General features: G+C 36.0%; 1 pseudogene; it reads right to left on the bottom strand.

Annotated features, from left to right (window-relative positions):
• Positions 1–8,719: 8,719 nt before the first annotated feature.
• Positions 8,720–25,695, bottom strand: LOC117417972 (gamma-aminobutyric acid receptor subunit pi-like; annotated as a pseudogene).
• Between the last annotated feature and the right edge of the window lie 1,918 nt (positions 25,696–27,613).

The raw sequence follows: 27,613 nt of genomic DNA, 5'->3' as shown, positions 1-27,613 counted from the left end.
GGTTTTCTTCCAGAATGGTCCTGTATTTGGCTCCATCCATCTTCCCATCAATTTTAACCATCTTCCCTGTCCCTGCTGAAGAAAAGCAGGCCCAAACCATGATGCTGCCACCACCATGTTTGACAGTGGGGATGGTGTGTTCAGGGTGATGAGCTGTGTTGCTTTTACGCCAAACATAACGTTTTGCATTGTTGCCAAAAAGTTCGATTTTGGTTTCATCTGACCAGAGCACCTTCTTCCACATGATTGGTGTGTCTCCCAGGTGGCTTGTGGCAAACTGTAAACGACACTTTTTATGGATATCTTTAAGAAATGGCTTTCTTCTTGCCACTCTTCCATAAAGGCCAGATTTGTGCAGTATACGACTGATTGTTGTCCTATGGACAGAGTCTCCCACCTCAGCTGTAGATCTCTGCAGTTAATCCAGAGTGATCATGGGCCTCTTGGCTGCATCTCTGATCAGTCTTCTCCTTGTATGAGCTGAAAGTTTAGAGGGACGGCCAGGTCTTGGTAGATTTGCAGTGGTCTGATACTCCTTCCATTTCAATATTATCGCTTGCACAGTGCTCCTTGGGATGTTTAAAGCTTGGGAAATCTTTTTGTATCCAAATCCGGCTTTAAACTTCTCCACAACAGTATCTCGGACCTGCCTGGTGTGTTCCTTGTTCTTCATGATGCTCTCTGCGCTTTAAACGGACCTCTGAGACTATCACAGTGCAGGTGCATTTATACGGAGACTTGATTACACACAGGTGGATTCTATTTATCATCATTAGTCATTTAGGTCAACATTGGATCATTCAGAGATCCTCACTGAACTTCTGGAGAGAGTTTGCTGCACTGAAAGTAAAGGGGCTGAATAATTTTGCACGCCCAATTTTTCAGTTTTTTATTTGTTAAAAAAGTTTGAAATATCCAATAAATTTCGTTCCACTTCATGATTGTGTCCCACTTGTTGTTGATTCTTCACAAAAAATTACAGTTTCATATCTTTATGTTTGAAGCCTGAAATGTGGCAAAAGGTCGCAAAGTTCAAGGGGGCCGAATACTTTCGCAAGGCACTGTACTTGATATAAAACTGAAACCCTTTTTTGAAAAATCTTTTTTAAACAAATCAAACGCTATGCCAATACAGTTTAATAGCTATTATTCTACTGTTTTATCTTTTTTTATTAAAGGGTGTAATCTACTTTTTAAAGTGAATAAACAGTGGATAAACAGACATAACAGAACACAGCAATAGGTTAATGAAAAAAGGCTCCCTGCTAAGTACATTCTTCTCAAATGAGGCTTTTGCACTCCTGAAGAACCTGCAAGCAATTAGCAACTAAGAATGCACAGAACAACACAAGCTGGATTCAACGCTCTGAACTGGGTAAAGAAGGTTCTTTCTGATGCTTTAATTTGATATAAAACAGCATTACAACGCTTAACTATTTTGTATTTCATAAAAAAATAATAAAATCTCAATTTCTTCCATTTTCATTTAATGTTTACACTTATTTTAAAAAGCATTCACACCTTTTTGAGCGGTAAACATCTTGACAACTCTGTCATATGTTGGCATTTAATAGGATTGTCTATGATAAAAAAAAAAATCTACAGTGGCAGCCATGGTATACAGACACCAGCTGAATCAACACATATTGTACGTGTTCTTCTAAAAAATTTCTCCCTTAAGACCAGAAGTCACAATACGTCAAATATTACCACTAAATTCTTGGACAACAAACTTGCCATCATCTGTGGCTTTTCTCTGGTAGCTATTTTTCAAAAGGCAATATCTGAAGACAGCCTGTCTGTAAAAGAAAATGATAAATTATGACAGGGCATTCCTCAGTGAAAGCATGAACATCCAGTGAAAAACACTCCAGAGAAAATGTGGTAAACTATGTCTAGTGGCTAGGACTTGCAGTTGTGTTTCTAATCTGACAAAAAAAAAGGTTATGGTCTGTATACTGTAGTTCCAATGTATCAAAATTATGAGTGGGTGATTCCTGTTTGAAATGTTATACAATGGCCCGGTGAGAAGAATAATGTGGTTTGGGTTAACAGGCAGTGCTGGTTAGATCTCTTTAGTCTTAAAAGCTAGTGTAGTTGATATACTATAAACATTTAGCTTGTCCTATTAAAAAGTATCACCACAAAAACATTTGTAGCAGTTCTCTGTGACTAAGATTTTGTAATCATGGTGGTGAGAATAGGAAGTCCTAGTCCATCAGTGCTCCTCAGTTTCAGATATTTTGGCTGCAGATAAAAACTCATTCTCATCTTTGTTTCTGAGTTGTCTTTTGATGGCATATATTGTTAAAGCTTACGTGCCTTGGCCTGATTTTGTAAACTGTTGCCTTTTTTTTCTAAAATGTATGATTTTTCCCTTCCTGTTTTCTTAATATACAGTAGTAGTTCCTTCATTAATCTAAAATCTGTATTGTTTTCATGTAACAGATTTTGTCTTTGAATAAAAAACCCTACCTGTTTATTTGTACAGAGAAGCGTGGCAAAGCATGGCAAATGTACCATGCCAAACTTAGTTGCCAGGTTGTGTTTCACTGTTCTGATAAATAAGGTTGCACATTGTATATTGGGCAGGTTTATCATATACTTTTAATTTTGTTGTAGCAGAACATTCTTGTTAAACTTTAATTTGCAATAAACTGATTGAGAATAAAGTTAGCCTCATCGCTAAGCTTTTGTTTTCTTACTGTTATACCGGGCAGTGTGTCATTTCACAACATTGCTTAAAAAGGGAGTGGCGACTGCATACAGGCTGCTTCTCCGTATCAGGACTGTCCAAACTGGAAAGAGAAACTAGTGGTTAGGGCTCTGGACTCTTGACCAGAGGGTTGTGGGTTCAATCCCAGGTGGAGGACACTCCTGCTGTACTTTACCTAGATTGCTCCAGTAAAAACCCAACTGTATAAATGGGTAATTGTATGTAAAAATAATGTGATCTTGTAAAAATTGTAAGTCACCCTGGATAAGGGTGTCTGCTAAGAAATAAATAATAATAATAATAGCAAAGTACTTTCAAGAGGGGGCAACAGGCTATATTCAACATGGATAGCTGTAGCTATGTTGTTAGCAATGTACCAGTAACGTGTTAATAACAAACAAAAAACCTGAAATATCATTAGTCGTGTTCTGGTTTTTTCTTAGGTTCCCCCAGGGCACTATGAAACACACTTTTTACCAGCTGGTAACATTCTTGTGTTTCCTTATGTTTCTCATTTTCATTAGTGGCAAAAACTCATTAATGTTGATAATGAAAAGATTTCCAGAACTATAAGGATTTTTTTAAGCCGTTCAATAAAATTACTATTGGCGTATGCCACTCCGCCGATACAGATGTTAATGGCCTCCTGCCAAGTTAGATGGCTTAACTAACAGTTTGCACTTATTCGCCACATCACAATACAAGAAGGTTGGTCTCTAGGCTAAAGTATGCCACCTTGGAAAATATGATAAACAAAACAAAGTTCAACAGCTGTTAAGTTGTAGTAACGGCCTATTCAACAAATATAAAGGAAGGGAAATAGTGGACATTGGAGAACTAATCCACATGTATAACAGAATCAGAAAGCAGATGCTGTGCCTAATGTATTTACATATTACATACGTGCAGGAAGTTTCTTTGTATATTCAGCATACAGGACATCTTCAAAATGAAAATGGAACCACTTTATGTTATTCTGTTCTAAATCACACATGAGTAATCAACCAATCCCCTTTAAGGGTTTGTTAGAATTCCAGCCCATCTTACCTGGTGTAATGATGTCATTCCGTGCATAGAACATACATACTCAATTCAAAAGTTAAAACAACAACCAGCACTTTTTTATGTTTAGTTGTAGTTCTTGGCTTTAATCTCATGTTGGATGCTTCTACTATGGGCTGACATTGCTGGTATCTGACGGATTTCTACACATCATTTTACAGGACCAACTCTGCCCCACGAGTGAACTTGTGCCATCATGCGCAGCCCCACTCTCTCCTGGACAGAATGGTAATTCAGTTTTTCTTCTAAACATTTTTATTTTTCTTAGGTTTTGAGTTGCAGACTGATCCCCATTAGGGACCACTCCACTGAAGAATCCTGACTCACTCAAGAACCTGCCTTCATTGCATTAGATTGTATTCATGTTACATTAAATGTCTGTTGGAATTTGGGGCCATATGGACTTGACTTGCACCAGACATCACCAGTACTAAGCTTTTACTTCTTTGGGGGAATCCAAAAAATGCTGTGCATCTCCGTATTACATGCTTGTTATTTCTCCATTATGTGATTATTTCAAAATAGTTATAGTCCCCTTAACCCATTAAGTGCCATTGTCCACATTTGAAGACAGGCTACTTTGTAATTTTTGGAGCATTTACTGTTATTTAAATTTTCTCTTTAACTATATTTTTTCGTAACTTACTCTAATTCTGTTAACCGCAAATATCAAGTCTAAATGTAACATATCAAATTACATAAATACAGCTTGTGTTCTGATTTTTTCAAAGAAAAATTAATTTTGTACTTAATGGGTTCATGTTTTTGATAACTTTTACACTGGCTGTCCTCTGCACTGTCTAGGTATACACATGTATTTTGCAGGCCCCACGTGCTATAATATATAACAGGCCCTTTGTTGGATGTTCCCCAACTCTAGAATCTGTCTATATCGGTCCTTTTAGAGAACTAAACCTTTGTTTCCAAAAACAGGATGTACTGTACTGTGCGGGGGCTCAGCTGACCTGTGAGCTGCCTGTTTAGGGGTTAGTCAGGGCAGCACATAAATGTTAGTAGCATCCCAGCTTCTCTTCTCTTGTTCATTGACTTTTCCATGACTTATGTTGCTCTGCTTTCAGGTTCTTGTGCACTCTGTTACTTCTTTTAATCTGCTGTTATCAATACAGTCCCTCTGGATTTTAATGTCTGGTTCAGTTCATATCACTCCATAGTGCAAACAACTGCTCAACTGCGGACGTAAATTTTTTACCATCAGTGCACTTGTTTAACCCCATCCCTTTACAAGTAAATGACAGGCAGCAACACAAAAAGCCCACTCTCATGGCAGTCTCTGTCTGAGTGCTTTTCTACAGAAAACATTCAACATTTTCCTTTTAATCCTGTCATGTCCGAAGTTTTCACTATAAAAGAAAAAAGCAATATTTATTAAATAAACATTCCCAAGCCATAACTGAAGTACTTTTTTTGTATTTAGCTGCTGGATATTGGTGATCAGTTTCTAAAAGCAGCTCCAGCTTCTTCGGTTTTATGTCTCTAACTTTGGTTAGAACAACATCGAAACAATCCTGCTCAGTTGAATTCTGTGTTATTGTTTTCCTTACCCAGTAAACATAAATACAGATCAGCACTGACAGATCACTGATATATTGCAGATCCTGAGATCCTCTTTACAGGGGTAATATATTAGTTGTCCCCGTTACTCATACATTATAAAGATGGAAAAATAATCTATTACTTGTTGTTTCCTTAAGCTTGTTTAGAATGAATTGTTCGTCAGTAAAAACCCCATTTTGATTTTAGTTACTGCTCATTGAAACAACAAAATACATTGAATCAGTTACCTTATCAAGCGTACACCTGCATACGAAAAAAAATACATTAAAAATGACCAGAATTCAGATCCTTCCTTTTTTAATATAGTTTTCTAATCCTGCACACAATCTGTGTCATATATATATATATATATATATATATATATATATATATATATATATATATATATTTGTAACAGGGAATTGCTACATCTCCAGTTTTCTGATTTCAGCAGGTGGGTATTATGAAATTAAAGATGCCGTTAAAAAAAGTGTTAGTCCTTTCCAAATAAGAAAAGACAAAACACATCTGGAACAGGGTATGTTTTGACATATATAGTGATATGTATAATGCAGCTGTTACATAAATAAATACATGCACATTGTATTGCCACCTGTACATTTTAGAAACTCTGTCTCTGTCTGTACATTTTAGAAATCTCTGTCCTTGCACCTACAGTGTAATATGATCTGCAATATTAATATTAATAATGACCAAACCCTGCATCCACTTGCAAAAGTGCTTTAATTCCTTGACCTCATTCATGAGTTATAAGCATATAGATAAGAAGATTGCTCACAGTAATAGGATTATGTATGAACTACTCATCGTTTATCATTATCATAGTTTTTAATTATTTTGATAACAGAATAGGAAAGGAAGAATATGTCAACAGATTCATGTTAATTATATAGTAAAACAGCAATGATTGTTTAAGGAGACTCACATCATACAATTTATGTAAATACTAGGTTTAATATACAGTATTTTAATTCACCAGTCTCAATAAAAAAAATAACCAGTACTGAAAGACCCGAGTTCACCACCATAGATGAAAGCTATTTTCTGTCTAACACAACTTGTAAAATTATATTTGATTAAAACACTCCCACGAGTGTTTTGCATTTCACAGTGTTAGTACATCTAATCCAGCTCCACAGTATGTTAAAGCTAATCTGAGTAAACCTCAACCTAACCTGGAATTAATAAATAGAACACTGGCCTCTAGCTCGAGCAGAAAATGGAAGTGTTGTTTATCTTAAACAAATTCTCTTCCTGTTTTAGTTACAAGTGCATGCTTCCTTACATTAACCATGAAGCACATTCCAGTATGCTAGCATTCTCTCCTCCAGCTTTACAAAGTCCCTTAGATCTTTTCTCTAATAAACACTCACCTGTATAATGTTTGTAGAATATTCACAAATTGATGGTTGTGAAAGATCTTTGTGACATTTGCTATTTATACCTTCCAGTGGGTATCATCCCTGTATTTCTCTTGGTAGATATTATCATTTGTTTGTATAATTAGCATGGCCATAATTCATCATAAATCCATGTAACTCATGTGTCAGTTACATTTGTATCTCGGTGAAATGGATCTTGTACCATAAGGGTTGTGTTGCACTTATGTTGTTCCCTGTCTGATGGTCACTTTCTGTTTGTTACCCATTGGGCTATTGACATCCCCAACAATATACATTTCTTACCCTCCAGTTTTATCAAGCTGGCTGTAGATACTGAATGCTGTTGCCATCAATTACAGAAGAACCACGGTGCATTATGACTTGTGACCTCCATACTTTATATATTATAGATATTGGGATTGGATTGTAACCTTATTGACCTCTTTAAAGAACAGCTATCTATTATTATTTTTCTCTGGATCATAACACAACAATCATTGCAATCTTTGATCTAAGTCTAACCTTGTATTTGATGCTTAATTGCTGTTCAAATAGCTTCCATCTTTCATTAGACTCGACTGGTTTACACACACATACTGTATGCATGAAACCATGGAACACATCAACACCACTCTAATTAATGTTTATGGGACAAACTGTTCTTGTGGGGATACATAGTCAGTAATTACTAAATTCAATTATTTAATAGAGATTTTGTCTTCCAAAAATGCTCTTTAGATTACTAGTGAATAAGATAGGACAATTATTGTATGCATTTATTATGTTACTTATAAGGTCAGATTTGCTGAGAGTGCAGTAAGAAAACTGAAAGCTATGCAAAACTGAAATTTTGATGCACTGCCTAAAAATGTGCATTAAACTGAGAACCAGGATAGGTTGTGATCTTGAAATCAAATCTCCCTTGAGAATATGTAAAAAACCACATCACAGGAAGTTTAGGTTCCTGGCTCAAGGGAAGTATATGGAAGGAAGAAAGAAAAATAACAAAAATGGCAGTAGACCTGAACTCATTGCAAATCCCCGCTAAATGTGCTTTTCCTGCAACCATTCCTAATAATAAACTAGCCGCACACATCTATATAAATAACAAAACACCTGGAATCTTTCCATTGGTTGAACACACATAACAGTCTAATATTTAAAATGTAAACAGTGTTTTAGAACAATAACTTGTATAATGTGTGGCATCCATGAAATAAACATATCCAAAAATATACGTGTCTATCTACAGCACCAGACAAAAAGACACAGAAATGTTGCATTACATGATAAAACAGTTTCCAAGTAGAAGAATATATTCTCCAATGTACAACAGAAGAAAATATGTTGAATGTTTAAATGTGATCTTTGTACAGGAAAGGTTCTTACAGCTTCTACTGGTACATGAACTAGAGGATGAGTCATGTGAGTCACGTCAAGCATCATTAAATAAGTGTGCTTCATACTGGAAAGTAGTGATTTCCTGCTGTTCCTCCATCTTGTGCACTGGGATGGTAGCTCATAGAAGGGAATATTTCTTCCATTGATCTGCTTTTTTAAATTATTCTGTATAGACTGGGCAGGAGGTAGAGTAGGGCATCATATTCCATCTTTTGTTACCTGCACAACCAGAATAGGGTGAAAAAAATGGTAGCTATCAATAACGTCAAAGCTATGCCAGGTAGGTTGTGTACAGTGCTTTTAGCATATTGTACTGGTTTCCTATAAATACAGCAAGCAAGTGCAAGTGCAACAATTTATGACTTGATATTTGCTGATGTGTGATATTTGTTTTGCTTAAGGAAGCTGCAGAGCCATTTGTGTAATAAATAAAAAACACTGCCTCCAGAAGAATCTCCTTTATTTCACTGTGACTTTCAGGGTTATGCTGTGTTAATGTTCATCATCATTCGGCATTGATTGCATTATAAAGCTGTGCGCAGTGGATGACATGACCTGAATGTCCAATCTGTGTTCTCATTCTGACCAAAAACAAAGCCAATGATATGAAAAGCACGTATGCATTCCGGAAATAGTTTCCCCTTTAGCTAGATAGCCATCTGTTCAAGAAAGTCTTCAAAATGTGTAATAATGAAGCTGCAAACACTACTGCTACTACTACTACTACTACTACTAATATTTGAGTATCAAAAGAAACATATCACTTATATTTGGATCAAATACACTAGATGTGATCGAAAAATGACAAACTCTATTTTAGAGCAGGTGCAGTGTCTTTTTATTGTGCTGATTAAAAATGGACAAAATTAATCTGTCGATCTTGGGCAGGTGTTGTGACTCTTGGTCTCCCAGTTCATTGACAGAGTGTGTCTGGTTATACCGTCTCGCCAGGTTTGAAATTGCTGGCTGTGTGCTCCCAAGATGGCAAGCCACGGTACGCTGCCCTAGTCCAACCTCCAACATGCCGATCGCACGAAGGCGCTGCTCTCTTGATAGATGTGGCATATTGTTTTTTTTCTGTCATTTTCTTTATTGCTTGCAATTCAACAGCTGAAATCTCTCCATATCCAGTGTCCAATTAACTGTCTCACTAATTAGGTGATTAAGTGCATATGATTCAGTCATAGTCACTCAAGCGTGTCATGGTCAAGGATGAATGATGGAGTGATTAAAAAGAAACCAAAAACATTGTGTCAATGTCCATCATTTATATACCTTTTTTTTTTTTTAAATAAACGTGTTATAATAGTGATACATTTCTTTTGATGCTCGGTATAATAATCAGCTGGATGGGCTGTAGTTTCAGACAAGCATTTGGGTCTCCAAGAGACAAAACTGAGACCAACAGTTCTCAGGTGAATAAGAGCATGCAATAAAAACAAAACAAAGATTCTTATTAACTTTGCATACTGGCTTTTACAACCACATTGTCTTACATAACATAGTTAATTTCATTTCATTTATATGATACATTTCTTGTTTACTCAATCTGTGAGAAGGCCTCCTAATGTTCCAGTGTAAGTATGTGGTGTGGACCTGTGCTGAGGCCCCCAGAACTCGTATAACAGAGGCCTGTAACAGCCACCAGCTCCAAATGATTTCCCATCATGTTCCAACATGAGCTAGAAGTGAACCGTGACCTAAAGGTGAGCCGCTTCTTAATACATTGGCAAGCCACTGAACCGCCTGCCTTTTCATACAATGTGATACATTTCCTATACGTTTCTACTTTTTATTTTTTCAGGAAATGCTAAAATGTTTTTAATGGCACACGGCTGGGGCATGAACATTATAATTGTTAGATTATACTGATATCCAGGGATTCTTTTAGAAATAGAGGGAAAGATAATTAATCAGGTTCCTGCCAGCAACATTAATGCAGGAACGCGAGGAAACGATGCAACACACTTCTTAACCATGCTTTCATTACCAAAAATGATCTGCCACAAAATAAATTAAATAAAATAAAAAAATAAAAAAATAACACTTCCTGAGATACATTTTTGAAAAAGAAAATAGCCATTCCTAGAGCATAAAATGATCTATCGAGGCAGGATTGCAGCATTCACTTAAGAGAGTGAGAAGGTCATTAGCAATTCCACTGAACAAACCTAATTGTAGATGCAATTCTGGCAGAGGTTTCAAAGTGAGCAGACCTAAAAGATGTGTGATAGCATAGTGTTTTTCACTTACATAGGAAATCATGCTTTTTAGCCTCATTATATCCTGGCATAATGCTAAACAAGGCACAGCTAAAGCTTAGTTTAACCTTTTCTTAGAATGAGGAGCACATGTATTCCCTGAGGAGCATGCACCATGAAAACTAATGGAACTATGCTGAAAAAAATGTAACAATGGCCTGCCTAAGGGCATAGCACACTGTATTTACCAACAGTCATATGGGCTTGGTTATTAATGGGATTTAAATCCAATGCTGCACTGAATAGATTGAAGCCATTGAACCACAACACCAATGGAAACTATTTCAACTAAAGAACTTCTGCCTCATATACTGGGTGTGCCAGTTTGCATGATATTTGTAGAATTTATGTTAAAATACATTTGAAATAACTAGACCAAAACACTCACAGACAGTGGCAGCTCCATTACAGGGTAACCCGTTTAAAGTTAGACTTTATAAAGGCTTCTCTTTTAAAATCTAAATTACAAAAAATGATATAACTGCCTGCAATTGTTTAATGCTAACACTGAATAGAATGAGAAGAAACATTTTCTGTTTTGTTATTTAATATTTATTTAAACGCTTACAATTTTACTTATACACTGTCTTTATATTAGACAATGTTATTGAGCTTTAGCACTAGAGTAAAGCAGGTTATACACTGCCATCTTATGGTGGAATGGTGCTCTATTACAGACATATGTAACAAGAATCATGACGTCAGCAATACAGTATTTGTCATGGGTCTTAGGATCATTTTAAACCCAGAGCTTTCTCACCATTATGAACGCTTCTTTGGTTAAAAAGGGTGAATCCTAAGTTTGGTAAAGGAACATGTATGATGATGTATGTATAACGGTTTTAGCTGACAACCAAGAGATTATCTTCAACTTGACATGCATACCACAACCGTGTTGTTCAGTGCTGTTCACCATAATCAGATTAGGAGGTCCAATGACTCTGTACCAGTGTCTTGATAAAGTCAAGTCAGGAGTTGAGATTCCAAATCAAAAGGACTTAACCCCAACATTTGTAGTTTGTTACAAATGTCTGAATTGTTCTTATAACACAGATTTGAGAGGTTTTCTGGTGCTGTATAGTGGTGACAACAGGTAGATGTCTGTAGACAGCTGCCCAGTTAATGGATTGTAATGTTCATTGGACCAGCCTCCCTTTAGAACTGGTTTAAATTGTATGTTCTTTTAAATTGAAAGAAAAATGCATTGCTATTTATATGTGAAAGAATGTGCATTCAAAATTATTCACACTCGATTTTCAATAATAAAAAAAAAAAAAAAAAAAAAAAAAATTGGCATTTGGCGTGAGCTTTGCTTCACAAACTAAAACACTTTAGCGGATCATGCGAGAGCTGTTCATGATGAAAATGACCACATGCATGCTGCTGTTACCATAACAATGCCTGTTACTATATATGAGCATTGTGCTCCACCTTGTGCCCTGCTAAAATGTAGGCTGCATTCTTGTTGTATAGCGGCTTGTCGGTATGACTTCTAAACAGTTTTTTTTGTATAACAATTAAAAATAAAGGTAATATACCCAGTACAGCAGATTCACAAATATGAATGAAAGTGGGAAAGACATTCTGGAATAATTGTCAATGTAATGGGGGTTTTCAATTCGGCAGCAGTTTAAAAAACAAACCACCTTCTTTACGATGTAGAACGTTTTAGCGCACTTGCTCTGCTGCTCCTTGGCCTCAGTTTTTATGTCACTGTTGGACAGGCTGCAGTTGCTTACAGCTGAAGCATCCTCTTTCTTTTTTGCTTGCCTGGAGTTGCTCGCAATCGTTGTCACAACTCCATTCATTTCCTCTTCTCTCTTGTTTAGTTCATGTCCATACAAAAAGCAGAGAATTGAACACTGACATTAACACCATAATCGTGTGACTTGTTCCAAAGAATTCGGGGCTGTGAGATTGATGTAGATCACATGACAATACAATAGTACTTAATAGTCAATATTTCTCAGTCGCCCCCTGCTGATTAAATGTGTTATATGGTATTCACTGTACAACTACAGTATGTGTAGATTGTTAAAGTAAGCTAAAGTAATACATGTTTTTACATACAAACAAAATATACTTACACTTGATTTTTTTTTTTCAAACAGTAATCGAAAAGTTCAATATTATCATCAATCTCAATTTAGACAATGCAATATGTTTAAATATGAAGCTTACCATTAACAGACTGGAAGAATCAGGGTGGTGAAGGGTGCAGAAGTGAGCCACTGCATATTCTATCAAAGCCCCAAAGATGAAACTGAAACAGATGCCCAAATACACATCGATGGCTTTGATGAAGCAGTTAGCATTGGGTAGGGAGGTCCTGGCTCCCATCATCAGTGTTGTCATAGTAAGAACTGTTGTGACTCCTACAGACACAAATACATATTGTAAGGAACTGCTGGGAAGGTACAGTACACCAGCATCCTCAACATTATAAAGAGGTAGTGAATGAGGATCGCACAAGAACACCCTGCCAGCAATGGCTCAATCAGAAGGGAAATGAAAGCACTTATCTCAGTCAGCTACACAAAGTATTCCATTCCATTATTTGCATACAAAATCGAGCAACACTAACAGAAATATTACAAGGAAGCCAAGAGTAAATCATTGTTTATTTTATCTGGTCTAATTTGCAGCTGAGTGCTATTGTGGATGGTTTTGCCACGTGGTCCACTCAGATCACAACCACTCAGGTCTCAGAACAGGCCTCCGATGTAAAGTCCAGTTTCCTCAAGTAAAGCGCCACCTAGTGGTATACAATGGTTATCTAATTACCACTACTATTCAGTGACTTACTGTATAACTGAGTTTCTTTATCAGTGTGTTCAATGGGACCAGGAACAGGTTTTTGGAACTGCTCGCTGAGAGGACCAGACTGTTTGGTTAAACAAAACTAACAAGCTGCAGGGGAGGAAGGAGGAATTGTTTTGCCAAATCATATTGTGCATGTCTAGTCTGTTCAGTTTTATGAAATTATGCCTTATTGTACTGTATATCACTTTATGTGTGTTCTGTATGACTATGTAGTGCATTTTGGTAGATTCAGTTTAATTTTGTATAATTGTGCCTGCCTGAATTGTTTCTGTGCTCCTCTTTGTTAAAACTGAAGTAGGCTGCATAAATTATTCACTGTAAAAGCTCCTATTCATAACATAAATCAGTGTTATTTGTCCTTAGAAGGCAAACATCAGGCTAAGTACTGCACAAGCTTATCTGTGCAACCAAATGAAACTTTAAAAATGCCTAGTTATGGGAGTGAGGATCTGATTGACAATGAGAACATTTGCAGCAGTGAGGCAGGGAGCACTCTTTAAGCTGGAAAGGCAGCAATGGGTTTGTAGTCTATTCTATCTCTTCTAGATGCAAACTTTTAAATATTCACACCCTGATTTCAACTGTCTTTCAGTGTTTGATTTTCTCCCATGCCAGCAAGGTTATTAAAGGCACTTACCTATACAGATTCGCGCGGGAACTGAAGACTGGCTGATCCAGAAGGATACCCATGATAGAACAACAAGCAGGCTTGATGGCACTTAGGTCTCCAGAATAAAATACAAAATATTCCTTTTGAGATCAAAGTGAAAAACCAATTTGGGGTAGTGACCTGTGAAGAAACAGAAAGATCAAGGTGTGAGGTGTTTTCCTGGGTAGCACACTATACTGCTAGCAGAGGAATAGAAGCAGAGTTCTTTACAGAGTTTCAGGAGGTGGTTTATGTCGAACTGTAACCATGACTACAGATATTCCTCTCATAAGGGTTTTTGTATAGTATTTAAACTAAAAATGACAAGCAGAACTGCAGAGAAGGGATTATATTCAGAGAAACCCCACCTCATGTGACGGTTACAATGAATAGATCACACTGATGGCAGACTTATTTATTCTCAGTATTGACAAGCTGTGGTTTGAAGTGTCAGGGTTAATGGCAATTAGATATCATTATTAATTAACTTTCAGTTGCATAAGCTTGAATGACAATACTCATTTGAAAGGAAAGTCTTGATCAGAAGTACTGACACTCAGTCCGTATATCTTTCTTAAAAACTGGTATGGCCTGCTTTACATGTGGATGCAGTGGAGGCATTCTGAATAACATTTAAAGCAGTATTTCAGAATGTTTCAACTGGATCCACATCTGCAATTGAGGTTGCCCCAGTTCGTACTGATTTTATAAGATGTTTTTCATTTTGGATAGGGTTACAGTATGTATATTGTATATCTTTCTTCCACTTAGTATAATATAAACACAAATAAGAAAAACGAAAAACAGCACTACTGGTTTACTGGTGATAAGCAATGAGCTGAAATCCCACAAACTATAGCCAACTTAAAACCTGTCCGTTGATTGAAATATTCACTGCTGTCTTGCAGGTTTGAGATGGCCTTGTTTCACGCACTGCACACTGGAATCGTGCCAAAATCACATCCTGTTATGAGTTGACAGGCATGGCAAAAACTGCAGCACTAAATAATGCCTTGTGGTATCGCCTGCTGTATTCCATGCCTGCTTAGCATCATGACATTGAGACAACAGAGCATTTTAAACTGGAGGAGGAATTATACACGGCATGTTGGCTGCTGTTTAGATGATTTCAAATATATCACTCCTACGAGGGGCAAAGAGACAACACTGTATTCAAACAGAGCTGACAGGCATGCCTCTTGTTGCTGTTACAGCATCTGCTAGGAGGTCGGCTACCACAGGGAAAGACACAACAGAAGCAGACTTACACTGATGATAAAGAAAGATTTACTGTAAAATAATACAACTTGATGGATTAAAAATGTATTACGTAATACTACTGACTTTCTCCGTCATTTGCAAATTATCATTGCAAAGGTGAGAGGACTATATCAAATATAGAGTGTAGTGTATAGCTACTGCTATAAAAATCTCATCGATGAATGAAAGCAAAAGATATCACTTACAGGTCTGTTTATGGAACTTGATTATTCTGTTTTTAACACCTGTTTTCATAGCAATAAAGCTCATATGATTATGTGAGATTGTTAGTAATTGATGATTACTGTAGTGTAATAGAAAAGAACATTATTATTTTGTCATATTTTTGAAAGTACCCCACTTTTGAGATCAACCATCTAATAGGAACTGGATGAACAACAATGGGCCAAATGGCTTCCTCTTGTTCGTAAATTTGCTTTATGTTATTATACTCTAAGCAGAAGTTACTTAATTCAGAAACACATTCAAATAATGTCTGCAAATCCAAATGCATTCCAATAGATCAGAGGTTATTATTACTATTATTATTTTCAAAATGATCTAAAAAATATATGTATTAATACAGTTTGTTCTTATATACCTTTGAATTGCAGTGTATTTATTAATGCACCAATGGATGAATTGTTTTGAATTGTTGTTTTTGGGAATAAAGGATGCAGTTATTTGTGATTCATGGCACTGTCCACACAGATTCACAGACTTACCAGTCTCATAAATGGCTTCTGACACTGATGTGCGATAATCTCCCACTGTGTGCTGGGCTAAACGCAGCGTGTCTAACCCACTGACCGAATCATTTCCTCTGGTCCAGTAAAACATCACATCATTAATGTTATAACCCCCTGAAAAACAGAAACCATACAGTAGTACCAACAAGCCCAAACATCAAGTAGTTTCCTCATGGAAAATATAACATTCTCATGATTGTAACTGTATACAGTTTCACCTCTAGGGGGTGCTACAGAATCACGTTCTTCCATGCTGTGAATTTAGGGAATCAGGTTTTTTTTTTTTTTTTTTCTCAAGAAGCTTAGTGTTGTTGATTTACAGAGGGAGTTGTATATGATGAAACAAAGTTGAAGGGACTACCTGGCAATTTTCTCAGTGACTCCTCGTGCCTTCAAAAGTAACTTCAAATAAGGTGCATATGCTCTGTACCCTAAGGCAGACCTTGGGACATTATACACCGTTATGTAAGAAACGAGGTCAGGAATTGTTTATATGCTATACATATTGTATGTTACAGTGAGTCTAGAAACGTTTTTAAAATATGACCTAACTCTTGGATTAAAAAGTGGCACTGAAGTGGTGAATAAAAAAGACTACCTCTGTCTGAAACATCACAATAACATACATTCCCTTAATCTTCTCACAGTTTAAGTTTTAAATACACATAGTTTTTAATGAAACATACCCTGTACTGTATAAAATAAATGATGAATTTGGTGGTATGCGGTTCAAGCAAAAGTCTCACATATTGTTTGGAAATAAGACATTTTTTAATGATCGGCACCTACGCTGTATGATCAGAAAATAACAACAAACTGTCACCATGATATTAAAAGGCTTTAGTCATGCTGAAGCATTCCTATAAAAGCATACTGTAGGCTTAAATACATTTTTAAAAGTTTCTTACAGCTTTCTAGTTGCAGGGTACATGTCTGTTTGTCCATTGGATATTTTGTTAAATCCATATTGCAGGCAACAGTGGTAGTTATCCTATAAAGAGCATCAGGTTTAATTTAAACAGTCAGTGGATCGATTGACAAATATGTCCTGTATTTTAATAAATCAGGTATTTCTAGCAAGTTCACTTGTCATCAAAAGCATGGTTCAATGCAACTCACACACAACTGTTATAACTTAGTTTATCAGCAGGAAATTGCACATACATTCCTATCGCTCCTTACTGGGTGCAAAGTATACCATTGAACTAAAACTGTAATACAAATATTTTCTGTTATAGATTACATATGAAATCACAATGTAGCAATCCAATTACAACTTATTGTAGAAGCATTGGAGAAGCATTAACAATAAAATAACTCTGGCCCCTATCATTCATTACTCTTACTAGTGCTTTCACCACCCACTCTGATGTGTGTACAGTTTAAAGCTGAGAAGCATACACAGTGTACCTTAGAGCATAAAGGACCGTCCCATTGGGGAAGATTCTTATAAGTCTATTTTCTACAGTGATGTCATGAAGGAAAGATTTCTTTGAATCCACTATGAAAGTATCAGGAACCCAAAGCAATTCTACAAGTCTTCCATCTAAGCTCAAACTCTTATTGCCATCGAAGCACAGGCGTTCATCAGTCCATCGCTGTCTCAAAAATATAGTTGCAGTATAATCCTACAACAACAAAAAAAAATATTTTAATATATTCGCGCCATAACAAGCTATATATATATATATATATATATATATATATATATATATTAACTTAATAGGGCTTTAATTCATTTTAATTGACTGTCTGCTTGAAAACTAAAGCCTTTTGTTTCCCATTCAATTTTAAAACCATAAGAGAACAGTTAACAAGAAACTCTTACCATATTTATTTCTGATACTGTGTCAATACTCGCAATATCCAGGCTCATTCCAACACTGACAGGCCCATCTAGAGAAAAGTATAACAATTGAGCTTCATAGTGGTTCACTCCTCCTCACCACCTCAGGTTTTGCTATGATAGTGGCATCCTTCCTTCTGCACACACTATAAGGTCTGACACTTGTCATGTGACTTGTCTTGCCCTTCCCTCCTGTATGTAAACTACACAAGTAGGGTTCTGGCAAACACTCATGGAGATTTGGGAAATAAGCAGTCATGAGGTTAATAGAGTCTGTTCCAACATAGCGGAACAGCCTGGGCAAGCCATCGTCAAGAACCTTAAGAGATAGCTAAGGGTGATTAACCAGGGCATCAACTAAACATATGTGAAAGCTGTCTGGAGAACATCCAGAGAACCTACTTAATTGTCTGAATGTCAGCTTTCCAGATGGATTTTCTAATAAATTGGTTGCACAGTGTATAATGGAGAAGTGTTTCAGTGAGGTTTTAATGAATCCACTGACAAGACATATTTCACACACAAAAAAAGAGAGTTCAATAACTGACATTATTGATAGGTGTAATGCACTTCAATTTTAAAATGTAATTTCTGGCAAATTGTGCAATATGATATACTGTACTGTCACACAGCTATCACATCTCTAACAGCTCCACATTTTAAGATACTATTGTATTTTCTAAAACTTTTGGCTAACAACTACAGCATGTAGAACAGTATCTCGTCGCAAATGCCTGTGGATACAGTAGTTTAATCAAAATCACATGAGTATCCAATAAGAGCCTTTAATACCATCCCTCAGGTTTCAGTACCTTGACAACTTCAGGTACAAACAAAATTAAGGTTTTTCTTAATCTGTTAGAAAAACAAATCAGTCAAATCGGTCAGAACTCATACTCACAAGTCAAGTCTAAGATTCTGACACTCTGAAGAACATGTGTCAAGGAATGTTCATACCAACTTTCATTATAATTGGATGAACGATTCTTATTATATCCTGTTGTTTTTAGTTATTCAAAAAACATTTTGGCAATCCTTCCAAAAGCAAAAAACAAACAAACAAACAAAAAAAGAGTTCCTTACTGTCAAAGAAGGGTCGAAGATATTTGTTATATCCTTTCATTAGTTTCTGGATTGTAGGTGGAAGAATTTCTCCTTCTTTCACCTCAGCATTGAGGAGTGAATTTTCCATAATCCTGTGACAGAGACATAGAAAAGGGAAATGAGATGTAACTTCGAAGCCCTGAGTTTGACATTCATGATCAGTGACAGAGGAAGGTTAAAGGTGCTCAGTGGTGTCAAACTGCAGTAATACAGACAAAGGCTCAATAAATCAATGCGTATACCAGATTCTTATGAATATCACCACTTGTTCTCTTAAGTAACCAGGCTGATGTCTTTCTTGCTGCGCTAGTCAACTGAAATTCATCTGGGAGATTTTCACTGATATACATTCATCAGAGGCAAGATACTGTGCATCACAAATCACTGTAATTAAGGAATGCCATAGCAGAATATTGAAAATGGTATTATGTAAATACACTTTTAAATTTGCAATCATAATCTCGGTTTTCTAAATGTAGGTTTATGTAAATGTGCTGCACAAATTGTATTTTGCTGTATCAAATGACATTTATTTTAATTACGTTTGTCAAGCTTACCTCATATAACCTTTATTTGAAAATAGACCAACAGTTTAACGTGTTCCTGTTATTTATGTGTTAGCTATTCCAATTAATCTCACTTACTGTCCTTCCTCTGCAGAAAAAGACTGTACAACACTCCCAGACTATGAATCACAGTGTTTGAAAAAAAATGATCTCAAGCAATTATTTAGATTCATTGAATGCATAATGGAACAAAAGCAGTCATTTTGTGGATGATATCTTCTTTTAAAAGAACAGGGTTATCAGCCGTTATAGACTGCTCAGGATCATTTCAGTCACTCATATTGTATTCCATGACACATAATAGAAAAACGCTATTCATGACATCAACCTTGTCACTTTCAGTTTTGACCATGCTGTATTCTACAAATCTGCACAGTTGCCGTCACCTGCTTTACAAAAATCATACCTGATACTCTGGATTCCATTCAAATGCAAAGTCCATCCAAAACGATGACATCACAATGGGCCACGTACCTCAGCCACTTAACAGTATTCTCTGCACCAGACTTTCCCCTCTTTTCAATGAAATGGACAATGGACTAAATAAAGGTTGGTAATGATTATAAAACAAATATAGCTGCATTTTTAACTTGTGTATAATTAATAATAAAGCAGTATATAATAGTTATTGTACATAATAATCTTACACAAGTGCCCTTCTATTCTTTACATAGGTCTCAGGCGTCCAGTTTTAAAAGAAATACATGTAAACATGATTTTTTAAAAAAAAAACATGACATATGATACCACAATTGGTTAAAGATATATGTGTTTGCATGCCATGCTTTGAGTTAGAGTAGCTTCAATAGATTCAATAGAAAAAAACAGTGCCATCTTATGACCATCTTATTTCCCTGATTCCAGAGCTATTCAATAAAACTTCCAGCTTTTTGTTTCATTAATATATTAAACTAATTTTCTGTGGTAGTGATATTATCACAAGACATGCTTTATCTTATCACAGATGCTGTACAAAATTGAGCTTACAAAATTCATGTAGACACCAGCAATGCACCAGCAATATATATATATATATATATATATATATATATATATATATATATATATATATATATATATATATTAACCTATGATTACATTCAGACTTTGCTTGTCAATACCACACCTAAATGTTTATTATTCTTCAAAGACTTTTCTGCTGGATGGTTCAAATTTTGTTTTGTTTTGTTAAAATATTAATATCACACTTTATTATTACAGTGTAATTAATTGATGTCAGATAATACCAATAACACTTTATTTTATGACCCATTGTGCAGAATGGCCTATAAGGAAGCAGACGTTTCACAACTATCTTAAAAAGAGGAATAGACTGTCTCTATTTAATGATGATTATGTTTCTGCAGTGAAACAGCACCACTAATTGTTGTGGAAATGTCTACAGCAACAGCAAGCCTATGTACCAGACCATCCATCACATTCAAAAGGATTACAGACATCAATAAGAAACTGAAATGTCTCTGATGTTTTTTTCATTCTGGTGCCTTAGTCTGTGTATCTGACAAGTAATTTTATGATCCCCATTTCACACAAAAGCTCAGCCTTTTGAGAAGCAATCCTGCAGCAAATCATGTGTGAAATTAGCAGTGGCCCAAATGTTACTCACTTATTTTACATGTGTTCTTGCCCAATCACTAATATCAATGTTATTTGTGTAGGTAAAAAATAGTATGTTCAAGGATTTATATATTTTACCTGAAAACAGTACTTTGAATCTACTTGAGTTTGTCATAGTTCTACCCCAGTACCTGTCAGAGACTGCCAGAAGTGGGTCTGCATACATCCTGAGGATTTACAGAGCCAGAGGGCTAAGCCATGGGACAGCTGCAATATGGCTGTGAGCACCAACTGCATGGATGCCACTGAGATATTGTACATGCATCATTGTGAATCGGCATCTGTGTGTTTGGCCTTCGCGGCAACCCAACAGATATGTTTGGATGACTGACATGAAAGTCCAGATTTCTCTCCCTTCAAATGTAAGTGGCATGTGGGCATGTGGGTCATTCACATGCCCTCTCAGTGGTGGCCTTGAGCCCTAATCATACATCATATTCTGCATGCTGTATTTTACTGAGTCTATCTGTGAGGAGGAGGACATATTTGGGTCTCTCTTACTATTGGTTTTCATGAACCTATACATTGTATCCACTCTTTCAGGTTTCAACTGTAGACTACTGTGTGTGTTTGCGTGTTGTTTTCTGGGTGTGTGTCTGGGTGTGGATCAGCTATATTACCACATTAAGACACTAACATTAAATATCTAAGCTACTTATAAAACTACCTGTCAACAAAGGAACATCTTTTTAGGGCATTCTATTCAACATTAGTTCCCTCCAGATTGATCCAATTGTAGCACTGTGTGGATAAAACATTATTGAGGTACTTCTAATGATCTCAAGCTTATCATCTAATTCCTATCACAAATTTAGCAAATGCCAAAGAAATCATACACATTTTGCACATTTCTGTTTATTTATTTTTATAATTATATTTGAGCAGCTATATGAAATATTGGAAACTATATTATATGTTTTTAAAGTAATTTGTATTATTGTGTGCTATTTACAGTACATTCACAGTGAAGGCCATATCACATTTTATGCATTTCCATATTTGATTGTGTGATGCATTCTGTTTTTATATTTTAAACGTACAAATAATATAAAGCTACATTCATTTGGAATGTAGGGCCTCAAATCACACATGTCTCCCTTTGTACCAATTATGCTTCCCATCACCGATGGTTTAGCACTCACACATGAATGTAAAACCCCCTGTTATTTTCTCTCTGCAAAGGGTCATTTAAACCCATCATTTCAAACTTTAAAGTTGGATGTGACAGTCGAATCTGTCTAGATTAACAGCAGTGAAATCTGATATAAGACATTATTGTATTGTTGCTAGCTACAGTATTTTTATTTATTTATTTGTTGCATTTATATAGCACTTTTTATACAAAAGTATCATGTCACACATACAACTGCCACAATCAGACCATTTAAATAACATATTTAAATAACAGTATACACAATACAAAAGCAGTAATTTTAAGGTTTCATTAAAACCCACTAAGATACGAAAGCCATTTTATCAAAGTGTGTTTTTAGTCTTGACTTGAAAACTGTAACGGCCCCAGCTTCACTGGCAAACGAAGAACATTCCATACATTAGGAGCTCTACAAGAAAAAGCCCTCCCTCCTCCCATGTTGCTTTTGTTGCCCCTGGGAATAACCAGCAGCCCCGCATCCTGCGATCTCAGAGTGCGGATTGGAAGATATGGCGTCAGCAAAATCTTAAAATCACTTCTATGCTACACAGGGAGGCAGTGTAAAGAGGCCAAAACGGGTAATATGTTCCCTTTTCCTGGTTTTAGTCAGAATTCTAGCGGTGGTATTCTGAACAAGCTACAAGTGGGATACCACACATTTTGGGACACCAGAAAAAAGTGCATTTCAATAATCAATTCTAGATGAAACAAAAACAGTACCTCTGTGCCATCCCATAGTAATATACACAGATATTTTATGTGAAACGTCCAACCTAAATATAGAACTGTATAAACAACTAGAAAAATGAAAGAAAATGGTTGGTGTGGGTTTCTGTATAAATGACATTTTAGCAAAGAAATATAAACTTTGCATGTTTATTCTGATTAGATATACATTAGATATATCTGAACTGGTGTAATGTAATAACTAAGATACAGAATTCTAGAATGTAGAATTAGAATGTATTATTGTGAGTTGCTATTGTCAACTGCTCCATGTTCTTTTTTATTCTGTTTTCGTTTCTGCTTAGATTACTAACTATTCCAGAAAAATGCCCCTTTACGACCTCTGTGAAAATACTCCTAAAGTGAGGTGCTTGAAAAAATTATCCCTTGGGTTATTCCACTGCCCTGTGATTTTGTCTTTCAATGTGTTCAATGATTAACACACAGCTGCCACAGTTTGAGGATGTGGTAAGTACAGTTGTGCACCCCTAGTGTTCATTTCTAAAACCACCACTTCAGAAATGTTTTTAGGAGTCTTTTCTGTACTTGAAGCCTGGCAAATCGCAGCAGAAAAAAAACAATACACACATCATTAAGTCTTAAAAAGGTAATAAATTAAATAATCTTTAAATGTAGCTAGTATAGTCATAATGTTTGCCAATAAACTGTAGACAGTAGAATTTTTTGTTAGTGGAGTACCAACATTACATCAGAAAGTCAATTTCCGATCATACCTGCTGACGATTAGGAAGGCAACTACTGTCCCGCAAGAACTAAACAAACGCATTGTCGCTTTGGCAGGAATAGATGCGCACAGTGTTTATCTGAAAAGGAAAAGATAAGAAAAGTGAGATGCCATACATAGAATCTGTGGGGTTACTAGCATCTCAATACAATAGACATGGTCCAATTTATAAATACTTCATAGAAACTGCACAATGCTTAATACATGCATTATGAAGGGATTATAGTGCAACTTTTAAACTGTTATACTAGTAACAACATCCTCAGATTTTAACAAGGCCTTGAAATGGCACTGTACCTATAGAGTAAAACAAATAAAACTCGATGGATTCAGATTTTGATTGATGGAAATGATTTACCTCTGGTTATGGTACATACAGAATTTATGCAGAAATGTTCATAAGTGAGTTAAATTCTCATAAAGAATGAGTTGCCGGGCAATACGATAGTTGAACCAACAGTTTCTCAGGATTATATCTTTGATTTCCCTGAAACGGGTCAATAAAACATATGGATATTGATGAAGTCCAATATAGAGGATAGAAATCCATCTGTATTTGTATTCATCTGCGAAACCTAGCTAAGGTGCATGCGAGAAACCAAACCAGATGTCTGTATGCATCTTTTCAAGTGTCTGTCACTATTTCCCAGACTAAGGAAGAAAGCTTTGCAAATCTGATCTAAGATGACTGCAATGCATATAAATCTCATTTTGAGGATGTACGATGTCAAGAAGAGCAATATTGGACAATTCTGTCACGGACCACTTTCAAAGCTATCGACTTAACCTTATTATATTGTAGCGATCTCGGTTCCCGCAGGCAGTTGTATCACACACGGCGAGGCAATCCACACACAGGCAAAGGGCGGGCGCGAACCCGGGACTTCTCGCACTAAAGCATAGCGCCGATACCGCTGTACAAAAAAGCCGGATCCATTGCAAGGAGCGTATATCGGGTTTATGTCTCTGTGTGTGATTACATCACCTACCAGCCCTACTGCTGCCTTCCCCGTGCACGCTACAATATTATAAAGGCTCAATGTTATTCCACTTTATTCCAAATTATGCAATATTGTACACAATTGTAGCTGTTGCAGAACAGAGTGTTGACATGGTTGCTAATAATGTATAATCTATAGGATATTGATTCGTTTCACCATCAAATTGTGTTTCTTAGAAATATGAAATCCAAGGCATTGATACAGCAAATAACGTATAATAATAATAATAATAATAATAATAATAATAATAATAATAATAATAATAATAATAATAATAATAATAATACAGAAGACATTTACTCAAAGACCATGTAAATGCAAAACGTTGTAAAACGTGTAATTTTAAACATTTGCCTTTAGAATCATTCAGATGAAACACCCACTGCTGAAGTATTTAGCTGTTAATAGCGCCGCATTATTAATTAAATGATCATCTTAATGGTTTTAACTTTTTAACAGGGTAGACACTTACAGCGATTGACTAACTCAAAAAATATAACAAATGCATGTGCACAATATAGATTACCTCCAGATTTAACAGCCTGAAAATATACACATCACCTGTTAAACTAAAACTAAATATTTCATTTTTGTAAATAGCAAAGCCGAAATCATATTTATTGCAATACTGTATGTATATGATTTTTTTCTGATAATATACAAAAGTTTAATTATTATGCTACATATACATTTAAATTTACACTGGTTTATATGGATATAACTTACCTATAACGAAGGGGTCTTAGAGCCAGCATCACACTCTTCAGCACACCCTAACCACGCAAATCTCAAGCAATGCTCAAGTGCAATAAAGGTCTGTATAACAAAGATGACGACTGTTCCTTAGCAACAAGATATGTGTCCAGTTCTCTCCAGTCTGTTGTGAAGGGAATAGTTTGGTTGCACGTGTATCGGTCTCAGCCTCTGGACAACTGGTTGGAATCTAATTTAAACACTTTCCACAAACTGGGAGGAGAGATTAGAAGATTATTATTACGCACTAGATGATAGCGTTTCTGTCAGACCCTTTTAGGTTAAGATCTTTTTACATTGTACTTTAGTCAAATACGTGCGGTAGTATAGCAATTAAAAGTAATATATCGATTGCACCAGTCATTCCTGGTAAAAAAAATTAAAAAAAATAAAAAATAAAAAACCCTGATTAATTAGCTTGTTTAACACTACTGTAGGAATTAAGTGAGTGAAATATAGATCTCATAAACAAATGAGGGTAGCTCATCCTCATTTTCAGATGTCTTAAGCAGTCTTGAGGAGTAAGGGTCCTCCCCACAGACTCTAGGTGAGGGATATTGCTGTCTCAGACATGGTCAGTTTTGCCCAAGGAGCTTAGGCTAATGAAGGCTATTTATTGGGAACCACTTTCCAGAATTACATTAAATGTTGTATGGACATTTGGTTCACAGATTATACTGCTTTATATATTTGGGTTGTTCCAGATTGGATTGCTCATAAAAATACTGTACATGTACTGTACTTAAATACTAATTGCAAGACATGACACTTTTCTTACAGAGAATGTATCAGACCAAATGTGGAAGATTCAGTACACAAAGGTGTATGTTCTCATTCTAGATGGCCCTTGGAATATACCAGAAACCATTCTCAAAAGCATTTTTGACAATTCAAACAATTATACCAAGTATTGTACCAAGAAAATAAAAACAACCTTTTTTTTCTATTTGATTCCTTCCTCCAAGCATTGCAGAGCCAGCTAAACTGATATTCATGAGGATAGAACTGGTCTATCCTTGGGGCATATTGTGGGTTTATTTTGCTGTCTTCATTTGTTTATGCAAGTCACATTAATAATCCCCCCTAGTAATCTCTTAGAATATTTTTGCCTTTCGCCTTCTGTTCCTGAAATACATTTTCATAAAATGTTTACTCTGTGTACTAAATTTCCTGGTTACAAGCCCTTTTCTTTAACCACTGGACCACACAGACAGGGATGTGCATCACCAACAAGAGATAGAAAGAGACCGCGATTGCTTTCAGGCTACACTGCGCATATTTAGAATGTGGAGATCTTTGTATGTATAAGTTTATTCATAAACATTGTATATGATATGCAAAAATGTAACACACCAAACCTGATTGTTGGATTTCTGCTGTATGGAATTTCACTGCTGTGCTTAGCGGTATATATTTAGTACTGTATTTGTATCTTTGGAGCTGTTCCTGTCATTCCAAGCATCCTTTGCTAGAGTTTCTTGTAAATCAATTCAAGTAAAGAAATTAAAATGTTTTTATTGCTTATCTTTCCTTCATTTCTTTCTATCCTTTTTTCATTATACCAGCTGGGATTTTTATTTCATTGTTCTTTTTTTCTTTTTAAAATAACATCCATGCCACCCTTTGCAGCAACTCCAACTCCCATTCAGTTTGGCAACAGCGTGTGCACTTTCTGACTGGCCCTGGCATGGGATCCAGATGAAAAAGAGCTGTGGCTGTCTGTGCCTGAATACAGCACACAAACAAAGAGTCCTCAGATACCAAGGTAAAGATTAGTAACTGATGAGGATTTGAGTTCTGATCTGTAATGTTTCCATGCATAAAGAGCTCTTTCACTCTGTGTCTCTTTGTCACTTGGGATGGAAATGGAAACCATGGATACATGTTACACTTCCTTATCCTTTTAGCAGTAGGTATTGCTAGAATAAACATTTATGTGGGATTTCAGCAAAACATGTTAAATAGGCTGGTTTAAATCAAAGACGCAAAATTCAAATGAAAGCAGATGAAGCCTGAAGGCAACCCCTGTCATTGTAATGAGGGTTAAAATGTTTGTGGGGAAACTCTCACATCGATTGTCCTCTCCTCATTACTAAGAAACAAATTCACTGTATTTTATCCTTTTAAGAATCCTGTAATTTAAGCTGCACCTACTTGTTATGGAGATTTGAATCCAAAATGGCTTGCTGTGTATGTTAAAGTA

The sequence above is a fragment of the Acipenser ruthenus genome, chromosome 13 (genome assembly GCF_902713425.1).
Source record: "Acipenser ruthenus chromosome 13, fAciRut3.2 maternal haplotype, whole genome shotgun sequence".
NCBI lineage: Eukaryota > Metazoa > Chordata > Actinopteri > Acipenseriformes > Acipenseridae > Acipenser > Acipenser ruthenus.
This window is presented reverse-complemented; position numbering and strand designations above follow the sequence as displayed.